Source organism: Neophocaena asiaeorientalis, unplaced genomic scaffold (assembly GCF_003031525.2).
Source record: "Neophocaena asiaeorientalis asiaeorientalis breed wild unplaced genomic scaffold, Neophocaena_asiaeorientalis_V1.1 scaffold72, whole genome shotgun sequence".
Taxonomy (NCBI): Eukaryota; Metazoa; Chordata; class Mammalia; order Artiodactyla; family Phocoenidae; genus Neophocaena; species Neophocaena asiaeorientalis.
Genome location: NW_020185336.1, coordinates 10,393,036 through 10,415,377, shown reverse-complemented (window position 1 = coordinate 10,415,377; position 22,342 = coordinate 10,393,036).

Sequence of the window (22,342 nt, the reverse complement as noted above, 5' to 3'; positions counted from 1 at the left end):
TAAATGGGTGTTGAATTTTGTCAAAAGCTTTCTCTGCATCTATTGAGATGATCATATGGTTTTTCTCCTTCAATTTGTTAATATGGTGTATCATGTTGATTGATTTGCGTATATTGAAGAATCCTTGCATTCCTGGGATAAACCCCACTTGATCATGGTGTATGATCCTTTTAACGTGATGTTGGATTTGTTTTCTAGTACTTTGTTGAGGACATTTGCACCTCTGTTCATCAGTGATATTGGTCTGCAGTTTCCTTTTCTTGTGACATCTTTGTCTCGTTTTTTGGTATCAGGGTGATGGTGGCCTCGTAGAATGAGTTTGGGAGTGTTCCTCCCCCTGCTATATTTTGGAAGAGTTTGAGAAGGATAGGTGTTAGCTCTTCTCTAAATGTTTGATATAATTCGCCTGGGAAGCCATCTGGTCCTGGGCTTTTGTTTGTTGGAAGATTTTTAATCACAGTTTCAATTTCAGTGCTTGTGATTGGTCTGTTCATATTTTCTATTTCTTCCTGGTTCAGTCTCGGCAGGTTGTGCATTTCTAAGAATTTGTCCATTTCTTCCAGGTTGTCCATTTTATTGGCATAGAGTTGCTTGTAGTAATCTCTCATGATCCTTTGTATTTCTGTGGTGGCAGTTGTGACTTCTCCTTTTTAATTTCTAATTCTATTGATTTGAGTCTTCTCCCTTTTTCTCTTGATGAGTCTGGCTAATGGTTGATCAATTTTGTTTATCTTCTCAAAGAATCAGCTTTTAGTTTTATTGATCTTTGCTATCATTTCCTTCATTTCTTTTTCACTTATTTCTGATCTGATCTTTATGATGTCTTTCCTTCTGCTAACTTTGGGGTTTTTTTTCTCTTCTTCTTTCTCTAAGTGCTTTAGGTGCAAGGTTAGGTTGTTTATTTGAGATGTTTCCTGTTTCTTGAGGTAGGATTGTATTGCTATAAACTTCCCTCTTAGAACTGCTTTTGCTGCATCCCACAGGTTTTGGGTCATCATGTTTTCTTTGTCATTTGTTTCTAGGTATTTTTTTGATTTCCTCTTGATTTCTTCAGTGATCTCTTGGTTATTAAGTAGTGTATTGTTTAGCCTCCATGTGTTTGCATTTTTAAAAGATTTTTTTCCTGTAATTTATATCTAATCTCATAACGTTGTGGTTGGAAAAGATACTTGATACGATTTCAATTTTCTTAAATTTACCAAGGTTTGATTTGTGACCCAAGATATGATCTATACTGGAGAACGTTCCATGAGCACCTGAGAAGAAAATGTTTTCTGTTGTTTTTGGATGGAATGTCCTATAAATATCAATTAAGTCCATCTTGTTTAATGTATCATTTAAAGCTTGTGTTTCCTTATTTATTTTCATTTTGGATGATCTGTCCATTGGTGAAAGTGGGGTGTTAAAGTCACCTACTATGATTCACAGCAGGTTTTTAATCCTGGTATATAATAGTTATAACTATATGTATCCTATTTTTTTTTTGCACGTTTATGTTATGGAGATGGCTTCTTTCCTGACACCTCACAAACCAACCCCTGCTAGCTTCAAATGTTTCTACTTTAAATTTATTTTTTAGAATCTGAAAAGAATAGAGATATGTATATGTATAACTGAATCATTTTGCTGCATACCTGAAACTAAAACACATTATAAATCAACTATACTCCAATATAAGAAATTTTTTCTAAATTAAAATGCACATGTATAAAATTCAAAAAGCATTAAGAGTACAGTCAAATAATAATGGCAAAATATCATACCAATGTAACCCTTCCTAGATGTAAAGGATGCTATATATGCCACTGAAATTGTCTTCTTGGGAGTGAGATATTCATTCCTTCATTTGCCAAGAGTGTTGGCTCCTCACAACTCCCATCTGAGTGTCTCTTGGCCAAACGTTGTGCCTTTTTTTAGGTTACACAGCCTCCCTGTGACAGAACTTAACAAATGACAGGTTAACAAATGAGTACAAAAGCCCAACACTCTTGACTTGAATAAAACAAACCTCAAAAGGTATCTGAACTCCAAAGCTCACCATTGGGTCAGTTGAATCCCCTGCATTTGTTTGGCAAAAACAGAAAAAAAAAAAACTATTTTTCTGTCCAACCCTACTTCTCTTCTCCTTTTTATATATATATTTTCCAAGAGTTCATGAATGCAAATTTCTACCTCAGACTGTATATCCAAAATAATCTGACCTAAGAGAGTTGGTAACAGAATTGATCCTAGAAAACAAAATTTAAGAAATGGATCATTCACTGGCCTCTTAGCAATGGGGACTCTAATTACAGGTGGTAAATAGAATACTGATAGCTTTGGCATACTATAGCAGTTCATCCTTTAAAACTTACACTGGTGGTTGAACTGGGCTGGAATACTAATCAAAATGAATGCATTGGTGGGTACACCACTCGAGCATTTGAGACATTAAGGGAAAATAATAATTACAAGAACTATAGAATTGAATGGGACTAACCAAGCATTGAAGAAAAACAATGAAAGACTTAGGGTAATTAATCACCAATTCAAGGCAAAGTGTGAAAGCGAGAGGGTCTCTTTGGCAGCATATATAGAGACTATTTTACTGCAGCAAGAGGGCAGAAATAGGTGTTCATCAGTTCTAGGACTTTTTATAGTGGTAGCAGAGCTCCAGAAAAGGACGATGTTCAATTCCAGCAATTCCAGTCCACTATGATAAGATCAGTACCCTAATTGGGAAGGAGCGGAACTTTAGACTCAGGATAAAACAGCTGAGTCAATGTACTTGAAAAGTTCAATTGTCAAATTTTCCTGAACTCTCTGGGCTTGAAGGATTGGGCCACTCCTTGTTAAAGGCTAGTGATCCTCCTTGCTTAAGTATGGTACAGAAGCTCTGTGTTAAAAGCAATAATGTACACAAACCTCTAGATAGATAAAAGGATCTATCTCCTTCTCCCATTCTGGACACTAGACCAAGAACTACAGTCAAGTTAACATAACTTAGCTGGAGAAATGCTGGAATTGTTAAAGGGGAAAATGGAAGTTGCAGAAATTGCTGTAGAAACTAGTCACATAAACTAGAAAGGGACACAGGAGTATATGGATTTGGATCCTGATGGTGTTATATATGTGTGGGTGTGGGTTTAGAATATAAATTTGGATAAGGAAAAGGTTATTAATGTAGAAGGTTTGTCTCATGATAAAAGATTGATTGATTGATCTGTTTTTTATTGAAATATAGTTGTACAATATTACATTAGTTTCAGGTGTGCTACATAGTGATTTGACATTTGTGTAAATTGTGAAATAATCACCACAATAAGTCTAGTAACCATCTGTCCCCATATAATGTTATTATTGCCAATATTCCTTTTTGCTGTATATTTCATCCCCATGGCACATTTATTTTATAACTGAAGGTTTGTACCTCCTAATTTCCTTTATCTGTTTTACCACGATCCCCATCTCATACTCCTCTGGCAACCATCTGTTTGTTCTCTGTAATCTATGAGTCTGTTTTCATTTTGTTTTGTTTTGCTTGTTTTGTCTTTTAGATTTCACATATAAGTGATATCATACAGTATTTGTCTCTCTCTGTCTTACTTATTTCACATAGCATAATTACCTCTAGATATCAATAAAAGCTATAATACCCTGACAATGATCACGGGAAATATTATTAACGAGTTGCTAAGACAGATCGTTCTTGGAAACTTGGAAAACACTATGACCCACACTATGGGATAAAACAATTCCAAAATTGTCATGAGAAATAGTGGAGAAAGAAACAAAACCTCAAATATGTGGCCAAGCTAGAATATTAACCTTTTTCTATTAACAAAGCAGTAAAAAATTGCACTGTTGAGAGGAGCAGCAGAATTACTGAAAAGCTTGAGGGTGTCTTTCCTCTGGGGCCAGGACTGATGGCAAGAGATACTTTCACATGCTGATTTCTCCGACAACAATGGAGATAAAAGTAACTGGTGGCAAGTTCTAAGTGGCTGCAAGAAGTCTGACCCACCAAGAGCCATATATATATAACTATATATATAACTATGTATAACAATATATATGTAGTTGTCTGACTATTGTATTCCTAGGATCAAAATAAGTGGGACATCAATAGTGGTATTGCTTAGTTTATAAAACAAAATAAGTCAAGGATGAATATTAAGAAGTTTAGGGACATCTATCATAATGAAATCATGTGTTCAGTATATGGACCTGAGCTAGTTCTCAGATGTAGAAGGACTGACTCCCTATGAGGAAGGATCCTGCAATATGACAGCAAAGTTTCCCCTAGTCTTTCCCCAAAAGGAGCTTAAGGCCATTTAGGTTCGGGTGATTATATAATGGGTAAAAGAGAACTCCCAAACTTTTCAAGGACTGTTGCACCAAGGTCTGAGATTATACTTCTGGTGCTTCAAGGACAATGGTGTTGTAAGGACAAAGGACAACTCTGCCTGGAAAAGTTTCAACGTTACACACTCTACTGGACTCTCATCGGCCTCCCCACCATGTTGCAATGGGTACAAAATTCCTGAGCCCAACTGGGCAACGGGACCTGTTCCTCTCTCATCCCAACCCGCATTCAGACCACGGCAATACTGACACTAGACACTAAGTATCATCATATTCCTCATTAAACTGAGTACATTTGGGGACCTTGGCTTAGTCTGGCTCACTGGGTGCTCATGTGGTACATGGATCCACATAATGGTCATTTTCCTGGTTGATAAATGTATAAAAATTAGACATACTCAATAGCTAGAAGAATACCCATATTGGTCTTTTTGCCTGTGGGTTTAGAGCTACTGTGGTGAGGAGATGATCAAGGTGGTGGAGTAGGAGGATGTGAAGTTCACCTCTCCCCATGGACACACCAAAAATACATCTACATATGGAGCAACGCTCACTGAAAACAATCTGGAGAAAGACTCTTATACAACCAAGACTGTAAGGAAGGTCCACCCGGAGTCAGTAGGAAGGGAAGAGAAGGGATCACTTTGGGACCTGTGCTCCTAGAGGGGACACAGAAAAGGAAGGGTATTACATGGACTTGGAGATCTTCCCTGGGGATTGAGCAGTTGGAACTACATACAGGGCATCCCAGCCCTGGGATCTGAAACTGGGAAACCAACTCCTTTGCTGGTTTGAAAATCAGTGGGACTGTTACTGAGACCAAGCTCGCTCTGCTCACTGCACGACAGGCCAATAAATCGGAGATGAAGTGTTGAGGCAAGGAAGACGACTTTATTCAGAAAGCCAGCAGACTGCGAAGATGGTGGGCTAGGGTCCCCAAAAATATCAGAGTCTGGATACCAGTTTCTTTTATAGAATCAGAGAGGGAGAGCCGGTGGGAAAGTAAAATAAAAAGGCAGAATAGAGAGGGAGAGGTGGTGGGAAAGTAAAGTAAAAAGGGTCATCAGTCTTGCAAAATATCTCCTGGAATGACCAGCCTAGGTGAGGGGATGTATTAATTTCTTCTTTCTTGCAGCCATTTACAGGTGGGCAGGGTCAGGTTGTCTCCCTGTGAGTTGAACCGGGGCACTTTAGTTTAACATTCAGACAGAGGGGAAGGGTTCCCTGAGGCAGGCCATTATGTATGATTATAATTTAAAAGAAGCAACGAAAAGCAAAGGTTAAAGTCAAAGAAACAGATCCAATATGGAGCCGATTTAGCTCTTCCCTGTTACAGGACTAACAGCAGGGCTGTAAGAAACCTAGATTCTGCTTTTGAAGAGTTCACATCCCCTTGCGTACTTCGGGAACAAGGCAGAGGAAGCAGACTGACACTGCCTGGGACTCTGGCGGGTTTCCTGTGAGGGTCGCTGGTTTCCTGTCAGCTCCAACCCCACATGCTACGAGGCGCAGACCCACGCTAGGGTGAAGGCTGCCCTTGCTCAGGAGAGTGCGCAGTTGGGGATGGAGTAGGTTCAGACCCAACACAGCATTCAAACTGTGTGAGGGCAGTCCAATCAATATATTTATGAAGGTATAAAGCACTGTTTTAATTATTGAGTACTTATAGTATGTTGACAATTTTGAGGAGAGGGTTGCTACTCTGCATTTTCTTTACAGTTTTATTGGTTATACTTGACTTGTTTTTGTTTTGTTTTTAATACAAACTTTGGTGTGAGTTTGATCAGTTCCAGAAAAATAGGGCTACAGGTGTTATTGTGGCATCAAATTATTTTACAAATTGAATGTATACAATTCATTATATATATTACATATATAGAGAAATACAAAAAGAAATTGACAAACCAGAATTCCCTTGCAGTCCAGTGGTTAGGACTCCACGCTTCCACTGCAAGGGGCCAGGATTCGATCCCTGGTCGGAGAACTAAGATCCTGCAAGCCTAGAGGTACAGCCAAAAAAAAAAAAAAAAAAGAAATTGACAAACTCACATGAATAGTAGAAGTTTTCTTAAAAATATATCTTTCAGTGATTGACAAATAAAGTAAAGTAAAAATAAAAAACCCAAGTGTAAGCATATAGAAATTTCTATACACAATTAATACTTGACCAAAGGACATGTATACACCATTCCACCCAATAACTATAAACACGCATTCCTTTCAAATTCATTTAGAATATTTAGACAAATACATTTATAGGTGTTTAAAAAGCCACAAAAATTAAAACAAAAAAATTCCTATCTTATAGAATACATTGTCTGACTAAAATAAAATTAAGCAACATTCTTACAGAAGTTACACTCAAGGAAAAGATATGCACTAAGTACACAGAAAATAAAAGAGTCATATCAAGTTCATATAAAAAGAAGTCTTAAAATTAGTAAGGAAATAAAACTAACCAATACTGAAATGGGAAAAAGACATGAACAAACATTTCAAAGAAAAAGAAACATATGGTTTCCAAAATAGAAAAAATGTTCAACTTTATTATCAATCATTAAAGTGAAAACAAAACCACAGTGAGATATGATTTTACTCTCATAAATTTAAAGAAAAAAAGTTTGATATTAACAAGTATGGTGGCAATATAAAACAACAAAGGTATCTACAAATCTCTGGTAGTACAGTCACTTTTGAAAACAGCTACTAAAGATATACACATCGTATGACTGAATATTTAACTCATAGATGTATCACATAGAGGTGCTTACACATGTGTGATAGGGGATGGATACAAGAATGCTCATAACAGCTTTGTTCATAACAGAAAAAAAAATATTAACCCAAATTCCTTAACAGGGAAGGAATAAATACTTGCATATATATGCAACAGAATGTTCGTTTGATATACACAAATATATTTATTTTATAATATAGGTATATATACATAGTTTAAAACAAGGCAAAACCAAATAATATATTAATTAAATGTGTGTATGTGTGTTTTAAAACTACAGAGAAAACAAGGAAATGAATAACGCAAAATGCAGAACTGTGGTTACCTCATGGAAGAAGGGCGGGCAATGTGATCAGTTAATGCACACAGGTTGATTCAACCGTATTTGTAGTGCTCTATTTCGTAAGCTTAATAGTGATACTTTTATTTTGTTTTGTCTTATTATGTAACATATACATACATATAAACTATATATTATTTTGCTTGTCTGATATCATTCAAATAAGAAAGTTGGTAAAATAAATAAAACCAAAACAAGAGCTCCCTTTCCCCCTTCAAACAGGGCTGGACCCTACAATCACATTCTTGCTGTGCAACCCTAGTCCTTGGCTATAACTGAATGCACCATGAGTAAACACCTAAATCAAATAGGGTCAATGAGAGGCTCTTGCTTGGATTAGAATTAAATCTGAAAGTGGGATTACATGAGCCTGGTTGTGGGAAATGGAGGAATAAATTTACTAGGAAACGGTACCTCATTTTACGCCTGCATCCCTGTCAAGACTGAGGCTCTATAGCGGTGCGAGTTCAGCTTGGAACAGCTCCAGGATGTTATTACCACTTTTCTCCAGGAGATGGCAGTAAAATATTTTATTTTAAAAAAGGCACCATGGTCTAACAAAAGTTGTACAGGATGGATCTCTACTGCCAAGCAGAGTCTGGACGAATTTTTTTTTTTTTTAATGTTAATAGTTGTTTATTAAATGAATGGATGCACTGCATGTCAATTAAAAACAGGTGGAAAATTTTATAGATGAAATAAAGTGATTCTAGATTTAATATTAAGATAAGACTGTGGTGGCCTAAATTTTTTAAATCCTTGTTCCAGTCCATTTTCCACTGCCTGTGAAAATCTGAAATCATTCTACATCTATACCTTGGCAAAATATTCCGAGAAGTGAGAAGCTGGCACATGTTGGCATGGATACCTAACATCCATACCGTTTCCCTTTGACAAGTTATTAACAGAAGTGTTTCACTGAATCTGATGGGCTTTGCTTTACTGAAGAATTTCCTGCCAAAATATTCCTTTTCTGTCACAGGGCCAGCTGCAGTGGTCCATTGGTGCTATTGCTTCAGTCTCTCTTACCTCCTCTATTCAATTAGATGGAAATTTCACACTGCACTTTTAAAAAGTTATTAAAACATTTACTAAGGGCTTATTGTGTTCTTTTTCTTCCCCATTTCCTCTAACACTGCTCTAATCCACGCGGGCCTCTCTTACTGTTGCGGCCTCTCCCGTTGCAGAGCACAGGCTCCAGACGCGCAGGGTCAGCGGCCATGGCTCACGGGCCCAGCCGCTCCGCGGCATGTGGGATCTTCCTGGACCGGAGCACGAACCCGTGTCCCCTGCATCGGCAGGCGGACTCGCAACCACTGCGCCACCAGGGAAGCCCTCACTTGAAGGATTCTGAACTGGCTTTTCTTTCTCTAGCTCTTCTACTTTCTATCCATTTAGTCAACTGCAAGTAAATTACGTTTTCTGATATATGGTCCTGTGACTGTGATTTGTCTCACCTGTTTATTTGGTGGCAGGGGTTGTGGGGGTAGAGGGTAGTTATGGGCAATATTGTGACACCTAGTTTGTTGTAAATGTCCAAAGGTTTTCACTTCTCTTTCTATATGGTCCTTTTTCCCTCTGTGTGTGTGAGCATGTGTTTATGTATGTCTGTGTGTGAGTGTGTATGTGTGAATTCAGAACCATTCAAGAACTATGCTGCCACTGCCTCTATCCTCCCAGAAGCTTCTCGATTATATAGTGGGATGTTTTATATCTACTGACATTTCACACCCATCTATTGATATTTCTATATCAATATCTACTCTTCACTATCAGATTACGCAATCAGAATATATGGAAATATGTATACAAATAGTAACATTAGTTATGACTGATAGTAATTTATAATTGATAACTTTGTAGGTGATTTTTACCTTCTCTCTTTATGAATTAAGTTTTTTAATAAATAGAGAGGTATATATATATATGGTGTCAATTAGAATCAAAATTTAGATAGACCCATCCAGAAAAAAACTTTGAGAATTGGTTATCATTTCTGTGGTTAATAAAATGACTTGCTATGCCTACTCAGTCACACACCAAAAAAACAAAAAATAGAAAGAGAATAAAGAACTCAAGGCAAATTGAAAACCTTACAATAAAAGCATAATACTATTACAAAACAAGTAAAAACATAGTGTCATTTTATTGTTATTAGAGATTAAAGATTCATTTTAATATAAGACTTAGCACTTTCTCTTTTGAATGGCACACATTTAATGACAAAGATTATGTTTCATTTTTTTACAGGTCAAACAGTGTTTGGTATTTCTGTAAATAATGATCAAATTATCTTTATATTATCTATGCTTTATTCATTTTTACTTAGGATAATCAGCCTATAAGCACAGGTGATTGAAGTTGGCCTATACTTTTAGGCAAATAATAAATGCTATAACCTTAAAGCCTAAAGTAATTGCAAGTCTGAAACTGGTCAAGAGGTGGAGGGAATGGAACAGGTGTGAAGAATAGAAGGGTTAAATCCTTGGCTAACAGAGTGGCTCACACACATAGACTAAAGATGCTGGTTCAGAAATGCATGTTTAAGTATTTTACTCATTGAGAAAAAGTAACAAATAGGGAAACAAAATGTCTGCATGAGCAAAAGGGAGGAGGTGTTATACATACGCTTAATTCTATGATCTTTTTAATGCGAAGCAATAAATCCTGTCTACCTTAGGTATATCCAGAAGTAGAGTTAAAATCTAGTATTTAGAATTTGATGAAAATCTACAGAAGAATCTACTTCAACATATGCATGCTATTTTTATACTGAAAAGGGTGTTTATGGAAGATTATCAATTTTGACCTCTATGGCACTACATAAAAGAGTTTTATTATGAAGTATTTCATTTAAAATGTGCTTCCTTTTCCAGTCTGATTATAGTTCAAAGGTATTTTTTACTTAGGTTTTGTTAACTATTTAAGGCAGTATACTGTAAATGTAAATGACTCATATGCTTTTATATCTTGCAAAAATAAATAACTTCATAAATTACATCTCATAGAAAATTGGATGGTATCAAAATGTAAAAAGAATGTGTAAAGTTTGAAAAATAACACAGATAACACTTTTTGATAAAAATGCAATTTGATGATTCAATAATATAATAACAATATTATCATATTCAATAATATTATAATATTATCATGTTCAATAATATAATTATATTCATTGTTCAATTCAATTATCATATTCAATAATATTCAATTAGATGATTTTTAATAACAGTTGAGCAAATTAGACAAAATTTTATCAGTCTATGTATTATTTTATAAATTCTCTTTATTATTCAAGAAGATATGCAAAATTATAGAAATCTGATGTATTTTTACATTTCTGTAACAATCACATATCTTGCAAAGGGTTCATCAGGTTCACAGTTAGTAAGTACTTACTCCTTACAGTTAAACAACCTAAAGTTCAAATTGAAGAAAATAGTTATCCATTAGCCCATATTAATATAAATAAATGTTCTGATAAATAAATTAACGGGGGAGAATAGGCAACTGTCCCATGAAGGATTCCAAATTATTTATATAGATACTCTAGCCTCAAGAAGGTGGAGCTTTCCTCCTCACTCCTTAAGTGTGAGCTGTGCTTAAGGACTCCCTTCCAAAGGGTCCAGTATGGGAAGCTGGGGGGTTGGGGGAGAGCAACTCTAGAGACGAGAAACCTGACAAATACTTCCTCAGCAAGGTGATAAGGTCAAAGTCAACAGTGGTAAGTCATGTTGATAGTATGTAGCCTGGATATGATGTGATTAAAAATAGCACTTTACCTCTCTGATATTACTCACAATACACAATCTCAGTCTACTCATGAGAAAAACGTCAGACAAACCCCAGTTGAGAGCAATTCCACAAAACACTTCAGCATTATGCCTGAAAACTAACAAGGTCACCAAAAACAAGGGATGTCTGTTCAACTGGCATTGTCAGAATGAACCTAAGGAGGCACGATGACTCAACAGAATCCTGGAACAGAAAAAATGAAAACCAAGAAAATCTGAAAAAGTACAGACTTTAGTTAATAATGTTATGTCAATATTGGTTCATTAACTGTTAACAAGAGCACCACGCTAATGTAATAGGGGAAATTGGGCATGCAATATGTGGGAGCTCTGTACTTTCTTCACAATTTTTGTGTAAATTTAAAACTGTTCTAAACTAAAAAAGTTTTTTTGAACAGTCATTCAGAAAATCAAATTGATGGTGGCATAACTTTATGTAGTCATTATATTTTTCAAAAAATTTTCCTTTCAAAAGAAATGACCTTCTCTATATTCAGGAGACTGCATTGCAATTTTAAATAGTCAAACCAGTTCACTGACCACACCTCTGAAATTCACTAAGTTTCCCACTGGTAAGCAAAGAATGGCCGTATGTATAGGCACTAACCAGTTGGACAATTTCATGGTGATCCAATCAGTTTAGCTATCTTGAAATCACTGGCTACTCATGACACAACTGGTTGGGCAGCAATGATCAGCATTGATGGTGAAAGTGTGAGCAATGATTGAATTCGCTGTGTTGCAAGCTAGTTTAGCTGCCCGTGTGGAAAGTTTATTTCAGGTAGTAAAATCTACAAAGGATTTCTTATTGGCAATTAGATTTGAAAAACTACAACTAACATTGTCATTCCTATTAGCTACTTTAAATTATCCATTCCTTTACAAGCTTAAGGATGTTGTTTGTTAAACGCTACATGTTCTCCTGGAAAAAAAATAAATTTCTGTTTACATTGAATGGTCATTTTGATTAGAGCACTGGTGTTTACCTGTTTAAAGCTATTATAGAAAACATACCTCCTGTTGCAGATATTGTAGTCTTACAAGTCCAGGAACTAGCGTGACCTTCAAGAAAGAAAAATGAAATAAAAAGGAAGAAAAACTATTTTTATGAGAATCCAAGGATTTTTAAGGTACTGGAAATTTTAAAATAATATCAAAAACTCTCTCAATTTCCTATGCTTTCCCATCACTAAAATTTAGCCAACACTTGCTCCTCAGCCAAAGTGAATTTTTACAAGCTTACATGCCTCAACATCTGCACATCTTAGCTAGTTCACACGTGAGTTGGAAATGTAGTAAAAGTACCCTTTCCCTTCTGCCTTGTCATGTTGATACTACCCTGTTATAAAACCAGAACCTTGGAGGAGTAAGTAATGGTACAAGAATTAAAAACTTTATCTCCCTAAAATTTAAGATGTCAAAATCCTGAATTTTGCTAACGCCATAAACGATTGACTAACCCTAGGAAAAGAGCATAGACAAAATAATATAGTAGTACGTATCATCCAATAGTAACACACTGTAAAATATTGAAATTGACTTTATTTGTCATCTTTAAAAAAAAATTTCCACGACCATGAAATGCAACTCTAAGCCCTATGGTAATGAAAGTCATACCTTCAAGTAATTTCTTCAGTCTCTACTAGATGGAGCCAAAGTATAAAAAATATGTCCATGTTACGCTCTGCGGTCTAAGGATTCTTAAGCTAAAACAATTTTACTAGCATAATAAAGCAACAAAAAATTATAAGAAGCTGAATGTTTAGTTTTAAAGCTATTCACTTAGGATCATTTGGATTTGAATCATGGTTCATTCACATATTTTTTTATGAAAAATTCTGTGTATATAAACCTCATGTAACAGATATTTTTCTAGAATCTTTTATTGGCTAAATTTCAGATATTTTATACCTATAATATATTTGAAAATTTATACAAAAAGTCCAGTTGACTCTTAATATTTTAAAATATATATATATTTTATTTTTTGTAAAAAAAATAAAAGATGGAAGAGAAAATGACAGTGAAAAAATGGTGAGGTGTGTTATAAAATCAGACTAGTTTATAATAGCATAAAAAGAAACAAAGAATATAATTAGTTTTAACTATTCCTTTACATGTTTTTTTTTTAAAATATCTGTTTCCTATATCATGCCATTGAATTGTCCATGCCATGATTAGTTAAAAATGTAGGTCTCCTTTTGCTTTTCAAACAACTATTTTTGGCTTTCTGAATGGTCAGTTAAGAGAATCCAAAAAACAAAACCCAAAATATTAAACAAGTGCTTTCTATTGTAATTTTTTTATTCTAGGAATAATCTTATTTCAAAATCATAGAAAGTCACAAATTTTTAATGTACAAATAAAACTGAAACTAAAATATCTTTTTAAAAATCTTTTCCCCAAAGGTACAAGCCTAAAAGGTCAATCACAAAAAATTTAATGTGCTGACAAACTCATAACACTCTTTGTTAAATAAATGTATTTACTTCACATAAATGAAGAAAGTGCTCTTGAGATATTTGGCAGATGAGTGAGTCTCAGAATGATGATGGCAAAGTACTTGCTTGACTAAGTATTTCACATTTATAAAGTGAATTTTGTCAGTTCTTTTAGCAAATATTTTTTTCTGGTTATATATTACCAACCTTTACAGATAATGTAAATAACAGCTGGTTGCATAATGAAAATTTTGTCCAATAAACACTTTCCTCTTCCATCCTTGAAACCAAATAGATTAGATGCATGGTTCTTTTCTTTGCTGATTCTACCAAATCAATTGAGTAGTTTAGCAATGTATAAGCACAGCCTTTACAGATAAGTTGGACCTATTACTTGAAGCACAGAATGAGGGGTCTGTAACATATAGGCTGCCTCACAGAAATGCAAATAATCAGTATTAATAATTCAGTCAAATAACAGTGGTCAGGTTTTTTTAAAAAAAAAAAAACAGAAAGTTAAACATGTTTTGTGGAACCATGTTGAAAAAAAATCTAGTTGTTTTATTGCTTTTTCTACATTTTAATTGTTTTAATCAAGGTTGTGTTGTAACCATAGAAAAGTTTAGGTGAAATAAATTGTAAATGGAACAGTGATTAGCCACTACTTTAATAAACAGGTAAAAGAGAGGCTTTGATTCTTCAAAATATCTCAATATATAATTTACATTGGGATTTTAGAAGATAAATATGATTATAGTAAATATTTATAAAATATGCTTGTATATTATCAGCCAGTTTTTCATTCTTGTGAAATATTTGTAGACAGAAATTGACAAGTATCAAAGCAAAAAGAAAAAAAAGAAAGAAAATTAAGATTTTCAAGTGCTTGCAGGTCTATCAGAATGATAATATCTAAGAATACCTTGAATGAATAATGTTTCTTCCAAGGAAATTAAAAATTATTTGTATATATTATTTGTTATGCAAAAGTTGTAGGGATTTAAAACTATGACTGTAGCTCACAAAAATATAAAGCCAGTAAATTCATAAGATTAGATAATTTACTAGTAAAATTATACATTTTTCATAGAATTATTCAAGTATTACCAGTAAAGAAAAAGAAGAGAGGAGGACTGGAGACAGCAGAAAGAAGGAAAAGTAGAGAAAGTAGTGGGCAGTACATAAAATATAGAAGAAGTCTCTTGATTTTAATTAATGATTTAATACAGATTTTTTTAACATCTTTATTGGAGTATAATTGCTTTACAATGGTGGGTTAGTTTCTGCTTTATAACAAAGTGAATAAACTTTGTTATACATATACATCTATCCCCATATCTCTTCCCTGTTGCGTCTGCCTCCTTCCCACCCTCCCGATCCCACCCCTCTAGGTGGTCACAAAGCACTGAGCTGATCTCCCTGTGCTATGCGGCTGCTTCCCACTAGCTATCTATTTTACATTTGGTAGTGTGTATATGTCCATGCCACTATCTCACTTTGTCACAGCTTACCCTCCCCCCTCCCTGTATCCTAAAGTCTATTCTCTAGTAGGTCTGTGTCTTTATTCCCATCTTGCCCCTAGGTTCTTCATGATCATTTTTTTGCTTGTTTTTTAGATTCCATATATATGTGTTAGCATATGGTGTTTGTTTTTCTCTTTCTGACTTACTTCACTCTGTATGACAGATTCTAGGTCCAATCCACCTCACTACAAATGACTCAATTTCATTTATTTTTATGGCTGAGTAATATTCCATTGTATATATGGGCCACATCTTCTTTATCCATTCATCTGTCGATGGACACTTAGGTTGCTTCCATGGCTATTGTAAATAGAGCTGCAATGAACATTGTGGTACATGACTCTTTTGGAATTATGGTTTTCTCAGGGTATGTGCCCAGTAGTGGGATTGCTGGGTTGTATGGTAGTTCTATTTTTAGTTTTTTAAGGAACCTCCATACTGTTCTCCATAGTGGCTGTATCAGTTTACATTCCCACTAACAGTGCAAGAGTGTTCCCTTTTCTCCACACCCTCTCCAGCATTTATTGTTTGTAGATTTTTTGATGATGGCCATTCTGACCGGTGTGAGGTGATATCTCATTGTAGTTTTGATTTGCATTTCTCTAATGATTAATGATGTTGAATATTCTTTCATGTGTTTGTTGGCAATCTGTATATCTTCTTTGGAGAAATGTCTATTTAGGTCTTCTTCCCATTTTTGGATTGGGTTGTTTGTTTTTTTGATATTGAGCTGCATGAGCTGCTTAACAACATGCCTATAGCACTGCTTTTGTATCATATTTGCATATCTTCTTTTATAATAATTGATTTTGCCTTTTAACTGGAATTGAGGAAACTAATTGCCATCAATTCTGCTCTCATTAGTATTAAGTAGAGATTATATGTGCTTTGTTTATTTTTTGTGTTATTTTGTTTGTTGTTTTTAAATTTTTTCATACAACCTAGTGTGAACTTTTATACGTGATGAACACTTTTAACTCGTTGTCACCTATTCTTTTACCAATAGTGTAGAATCAGAATATGCAACTACTGGAAATAAGTAGGTAAATAATCACAAGATACTAAAAATTACTTCTTTTGTGATGTTTAAACAGAAGAAAAATTTACTGCTTACTTTTAATGTAGTATAGTTACTTTAGTAGAGAAGACCAATGAGATATATTAAAACTTCCAGAAAAAGAAATATTGTGTATATAGAATGCACTTTGTTTTTTTAAGAAAATATAATTTTGACTTCTTAATTTATTTATCAGAAAGGAAGAGGATTCAGTATCAGTTTAACTATTGTTATTAAAGTATGAGTATTTTTTTTTACATATGAACTAAAAATACATTTAGGTTTCCATGGCAGCAAGCAGCACCTTTTTCTGTTCTAAAAATCTTATGTATTAACAGTTGACAAAATTTTGGAATATCATCTGAAAGTTAATGTTTGGGATTTAAGATGTTTTTCTTCATGAAAGGGAAAAAAAGAGAATATAATTAGTAATTATTGAGTGGGGAGAAAGTGGGGCATACTACATCTTTATACCATTTCATTACTTGCTGCCATTTTGGTCATATGTCTACATTAAACACTTTAGGATGTAGTTAGTATCACAATTTACATGGAGCAATATTCTGAATGTTATCCATTTTTATTCTACATTGAGATATCTGAATACATTTCCCTCCTCTACCCCATGTCTATATAAGGTACGTTAAAGTATTCTGGGTAATCTCTCAAAACACTTTTAGTTGAATATCCAATGAAGAAGAACTCAAAGTCATTCAGTGCACCCTAAAGGCCACTCACTGGAGCAAGTTCACCTCTTCTTTCCACTCTTTTAACAATCTTATTTATCAGCTGCTTAAGAATCTCAGAAGTTTATAGTTGAAAAACACATTACAGATCATTCTGTCCAATCCACACATTTTTCAGAGGACACTGAGGTCCAAGAAGTTGTCTTTTAAGTTCAAGCCTGTACAGTTAACAAGTAGCAAAGATCCTAGAATCTATTCTTACTGATTTAAGTCCTTGCTCTCAAATTACTTTTGCCCAAATTCCAGGCAAGCAATTACAATCAAAATACATATTACTGTAAATTCGTATTCCTCCCAATAAAGTTAGAAGACGGTTTCAAGTTTTTGCAGGCTATGTGATAAATGATCATTGCGGTTGGGGCAACATGAATTATGATCTTGAAGAATTCCGACCCTCATTCTTCAGAAGACCTGGCTTTACATTGGAAACAAAAAGCTGAGAAAGGCAAAAGAGAAAAGAATGCAATGGTTAGCCATAGTTTTATAAAGACTATTTTTGAAAAGTAAAGATTAAATAAAAGGTATGCCTTCAGCACAAGTGATTGTAGAGATCTATTGAATGAACAAATATCAGAGATTCTATAAACTCAGGTCACAGGCTGACGGAGACTCACAGGATGTTTCACTGTTGAATATGAACATCCCACATAAAAAGGAAACCGTATAAAATAGGCAAAAAATGGATGTTCATGTTGTTCTTTGTGTTACCTTGTATGGATAATTTATCTAACACTAAAATGGATATCGGAAGCGCTCTATTATTTCATAGAATATTAAGTTAAAGTGCTATGTAATAGCCAAACTCTTGCCTTCCAACCTTACTAAGGATTAAACAGTGGAAAGATCAGTTTAGAACCTCATCACTAGATGGCATTGTTACACTTGGATACAATTTAAATAATACACTGAATGGGCTAGTTAAATTAGTAGACAATTAACCCTGTTCTACTCCTCCTTTTATGTGATGAAACTGGTTGTTCCGTATAGCCTGCAGGATAAGTCCAATAGGACGCCCCACTCAGTCAGGGCTGTTTTTTCACAAGCTCTCTCTTCCCAGCTTTCACCTCAATCTGTCATACAGATTTGACACAGCATCGTTCCAGCAGTACTCAGAAATGACATGTATATAATGTGGGACATTGTGCACATTTACAGCCCGGGCTCTTTCTCTTAAACATTGCTTGCTGTATCTTGGCATCGTTGTTCTGCCTAGCTGGGTGTTCTTCACTTTCCACATATAAATGAGTGCCTAAACCAAAACTTTAATCATCATCATCATTATTGTTATTATTACTATTATTTTTTTAAAAAACCGAAGAACAGCAAAACTGATTTCTGTCATTTTCTGTTAGCATTTTCAAGTTTCCATGGAGCCTCCTTACAGGCTAATAAAAGCCATGAGACACGCAAGACAATGCTAACACATGATATTTTTATGACTCAGTTCCATTAATGCTGCACATTATAAATCAAGTTAAGTGGCATTTCTATCGAAAGAGGTTCTTCTTTACTTCTTTATTTCCTTAAGATCAACAAGACCAACTCAATAAGCCTAGGAACCCATTTTCTTCCCTGGAATAGTCCTTAGCTTTGTTTTCCTATGTTATCATAATCTAGCACTTTTCCTGTTCTAACTGAAAACCCACTGAGGAAGCGAATCATTCCATTATGAGCGTTATCAAAAATCAATACTATACTATTTTTAAAAGAATACAACTCTAAAATGTATTGTAAATTGTACCCGGCCCACACGTAGGTGATACCACCCAAACGTTCTGGGCGTGATTACAGTTCATCACATTTGCATATTTCAGAAGAAGTAAGTACAGTGCATTGTGGGTGGCGGTTTCTGTTTGCAAGTAGGGATGCTGGAAATACCTACCCACATCACAGAATGATATTTTTGTTTTATTAAGGCCATAGGGCACAATTGTTTGGGCAGATTGCAATACAACTGTAGTATACATCTTCACATGAGGATTGCTACTTTGTTCTTTTTCAGATATCCACCTTCCCCTCAACTCAGTTCTTTCACATGAATGTGGCAAATTAACTCTTTGCATTCCTCCAACAAAAACCTTCTGAACACATACTTTCAGTTCCTATTAAGAGAATATAGAAACCAGAGAGTTGAGCGTGCACAAATACAAGCCACCCAATTAATTCTATACTGTAAACTATTTTCAAAGTAGTAGACATTAAAGCTACTTTAAGAGGTAAACAAACTAGGATTGCACATGCAAGTTCGATTTGGCTATGAGTACGTACCGAGGACAGAAGTTCTGTAGAAATTTATAATATGATGCAAGCTTCTGTTAGACTGCTGTCACAACAGGCAAGAGGGAACAGGAAAAAAATGACTGGCTGGTCTAGGTCTTTAATCATCAGTTACCTGAAAGAAAAGGTAAATCCTATTACTACAATTCTCAGCAATCATAGTATTGAAATTTATAGTAATATGTTATGTAAATTTACAAGGTTTTAGATAACCTTCTTGACAAAGTGCCTAGAATCAAGATTTTTAAGCTCAAACTTGAATATGTCTTTTTACCTTATAAACTTATTAATTTATTCAGAAAACATTTTTATTCAGGCCAACATTTTCCAAAAATCCCTTTTAGTTTTCACGCACCTCAAATTCCTTTTAATGCATCTGAGAACCACAAAGTAAAATGCTTCTGATTCAGAATTTGTCTGTATTTAATTTATATTTCCTGAGAGCCTGTTTCACTACAAAAATTATGAATGAAAGAGGGAACTTTTTCAATATTATTCATTTTCACTATTTGTTTCATATATTTCAATATATTCAATATTTATTTATTTATAGTTTCTTGAGTGTCACCTAATGAATTTTAATGTTGAAAATGAAACCTAGTTGTTATTCTACCAGTGTTCTAATGAACTCCTTCATTTAAATTGTACATGAAGCAAATGAAAGTTTTTTTAGTTTTTTGACCAAAATCAAAATGTCACTTCTTAATATAATTTATGATAAATATGCACCTTGTTTACAGAAAAAAAAGGACGTTTATTCTTTGTAGAAGAAACATGACTTGATTTACATTGAAACACTGATCTGGTGAAGGATATTTCGATTGTTCTGCCCTGAAAGTCCTAGAGAACTGATACGGATATGATGCTAGCTCCTACAGTGTACATACTCTACAGTGTATTTCTCACATGAGTAACTCTTGAGTTCACTCACAGTATACCCTCTCTCTCTCTCTCTCTCTCTCTCTTTCTCTCTGTTTCACTCACAAACTAACATTAGCTCTTTATTTCTTGGGCATCAATTTAAAAATTATCTCTGAAGCTTAAAAGTGATACACATTGCATCAAAACTCTTGAAACAGCTGTATATATCAGTTCCCAAAGGAAAAGAGAGTGTCTTCCCATGGCATAGAACTTCACTTGAAAAACTTTAATGTAATATAATTTTCAGTATTTATGTCAATCAAATTTGGCTAAACTAATTTTGTTCAGCACACTGACTAAATATGTTTTTAAATAAGAAGCCAAAATAAATGAGAAACCAAACCACTTCTTGCATTGTTTGATTATTAACTCCATATTAACTTCTCATGGAACTTTTACAAATAAATTCTTGACTGTAAATAATCCTGTTAGAATCACAATAATAAACAATGGTCATTTTGTTTTCAGTCTACATGTTTACAATTCTGTTTTAAGATTGCCTCGAAGTAAGATAGTGTACTAAAAGACAAATTCAAGAGAAAACAGATGGTTTTAGAAACTTACTTTTGTTAGCATGCTTGTAAATTTTTCTAAAAGTATTGTCGTTTTTAAAAAATTTATTTTATTGTAGTTGATTAACAATGTATTAATTTCTGTTGTACAGCAAAGTGATTCAGTTACACACACACACACACACACACACATATATATATATACATTCTTTTTCATGTTCTTTTCCATTATGGTTTATTACAGGATATGGAATATTGTTCTCTGTGCTATGCAGTAGGACCCTGTTGTTTATCCATTCTATATATAATACTTTGCATCTGTTAATCCCAAATTCCCAATCCCATCCCTCTCCCCACTAAAAAGTATTGTCTTATAAATTACAGGGGTTCAGGTACAAGTATTATTCAATTTTATTTATAAATGGCATTGATAGTTTTTCCATCAAAAAAGTGAGTTAAGATGAAAATAGTCTTTAATTATTAGGCTTATAAATGCATTTCACTAAAAACCCTACAATGCATTAATAGTGTTATTGATTTTATAAAATGAGTTCATGTTGGGTTAACACAAGGCTCTCTCAAGGGGTTCATGATGAGAAGTAAGTGGTTCCTTTGTAGGCATAAATGTCAAAGGGCAACATGGCGTAGTGAAAGAAAAACTGAAACTGAAATTTGGTGACCTAGCTGCTATCTCTGCCATTAATTGTTGTCTGTTTTTTTTTTTTTTAATTTTTATTTATTTATTTAAATATTTAACTTATTTATTTATTTATTTAAGCTGCACCGGGTCTTAGGTGCGGCAGGCAGGATCTTTTACCTGTGGCATGTATGTGGAATCTAGTTCCCCGACCAGGGATCAAACCCGGGCTCCCTGCACTGGTGTGAAGTCTTACCCACTGGACCACCAGGGAAGTCACTATCCTGCCATTTTTATTAGCCATGTCACCTTTGCCAAATTTTAGACATCACGAATCCCCATTTTCCTCATCTGTAAAAAGATACTACCAAAACTTGCCTAGACTTTCCTACTGAGAATAATAATAAAAATAATATCTAAAATTTATTGAATATTTACTGTGTCAGATATCGTAATAAGCATTTTACATAAACTTTATGATTTAACCTCTTCCTTTAACCAATGAGGACATACTTTCAGACAAGACTTTCCTACTGAGAATAATGAAAGTATTTTGATAACTGTAAATTATTATAAATGCAAGGTGTTATTACCCTGCACATATTTCTGACGGGTTAAAATTTGGCAGTGTCTAATAGTCAGGTATGCAATCTGGCAGTTCACAAGAAGTGCATTCTCTTTTACACCAAAAATAATTTGACATTTTGGCAAAAATGGCAAGCATTTAGAATCTGAAGATCAAGTTGACAGTAATTAGCGGGATTTTACTCTCAAGGAACCTCACACAGATTCTTACAGAAATGTTTGTTAATATAATTATGTTTCTATATAAAGATATATACATCTTTATGAAGGAATATATATCAATATAGAACATGTAACACACATATATGGGTAAGTATACACATACACACACTCACACAAAATCATCCTACCTCACTGAGATGGAGAAAACTGAAAATGAATGCTCTGGGATCAGATACTTAGTCTTCATTTTATTTCATTTTAAATAT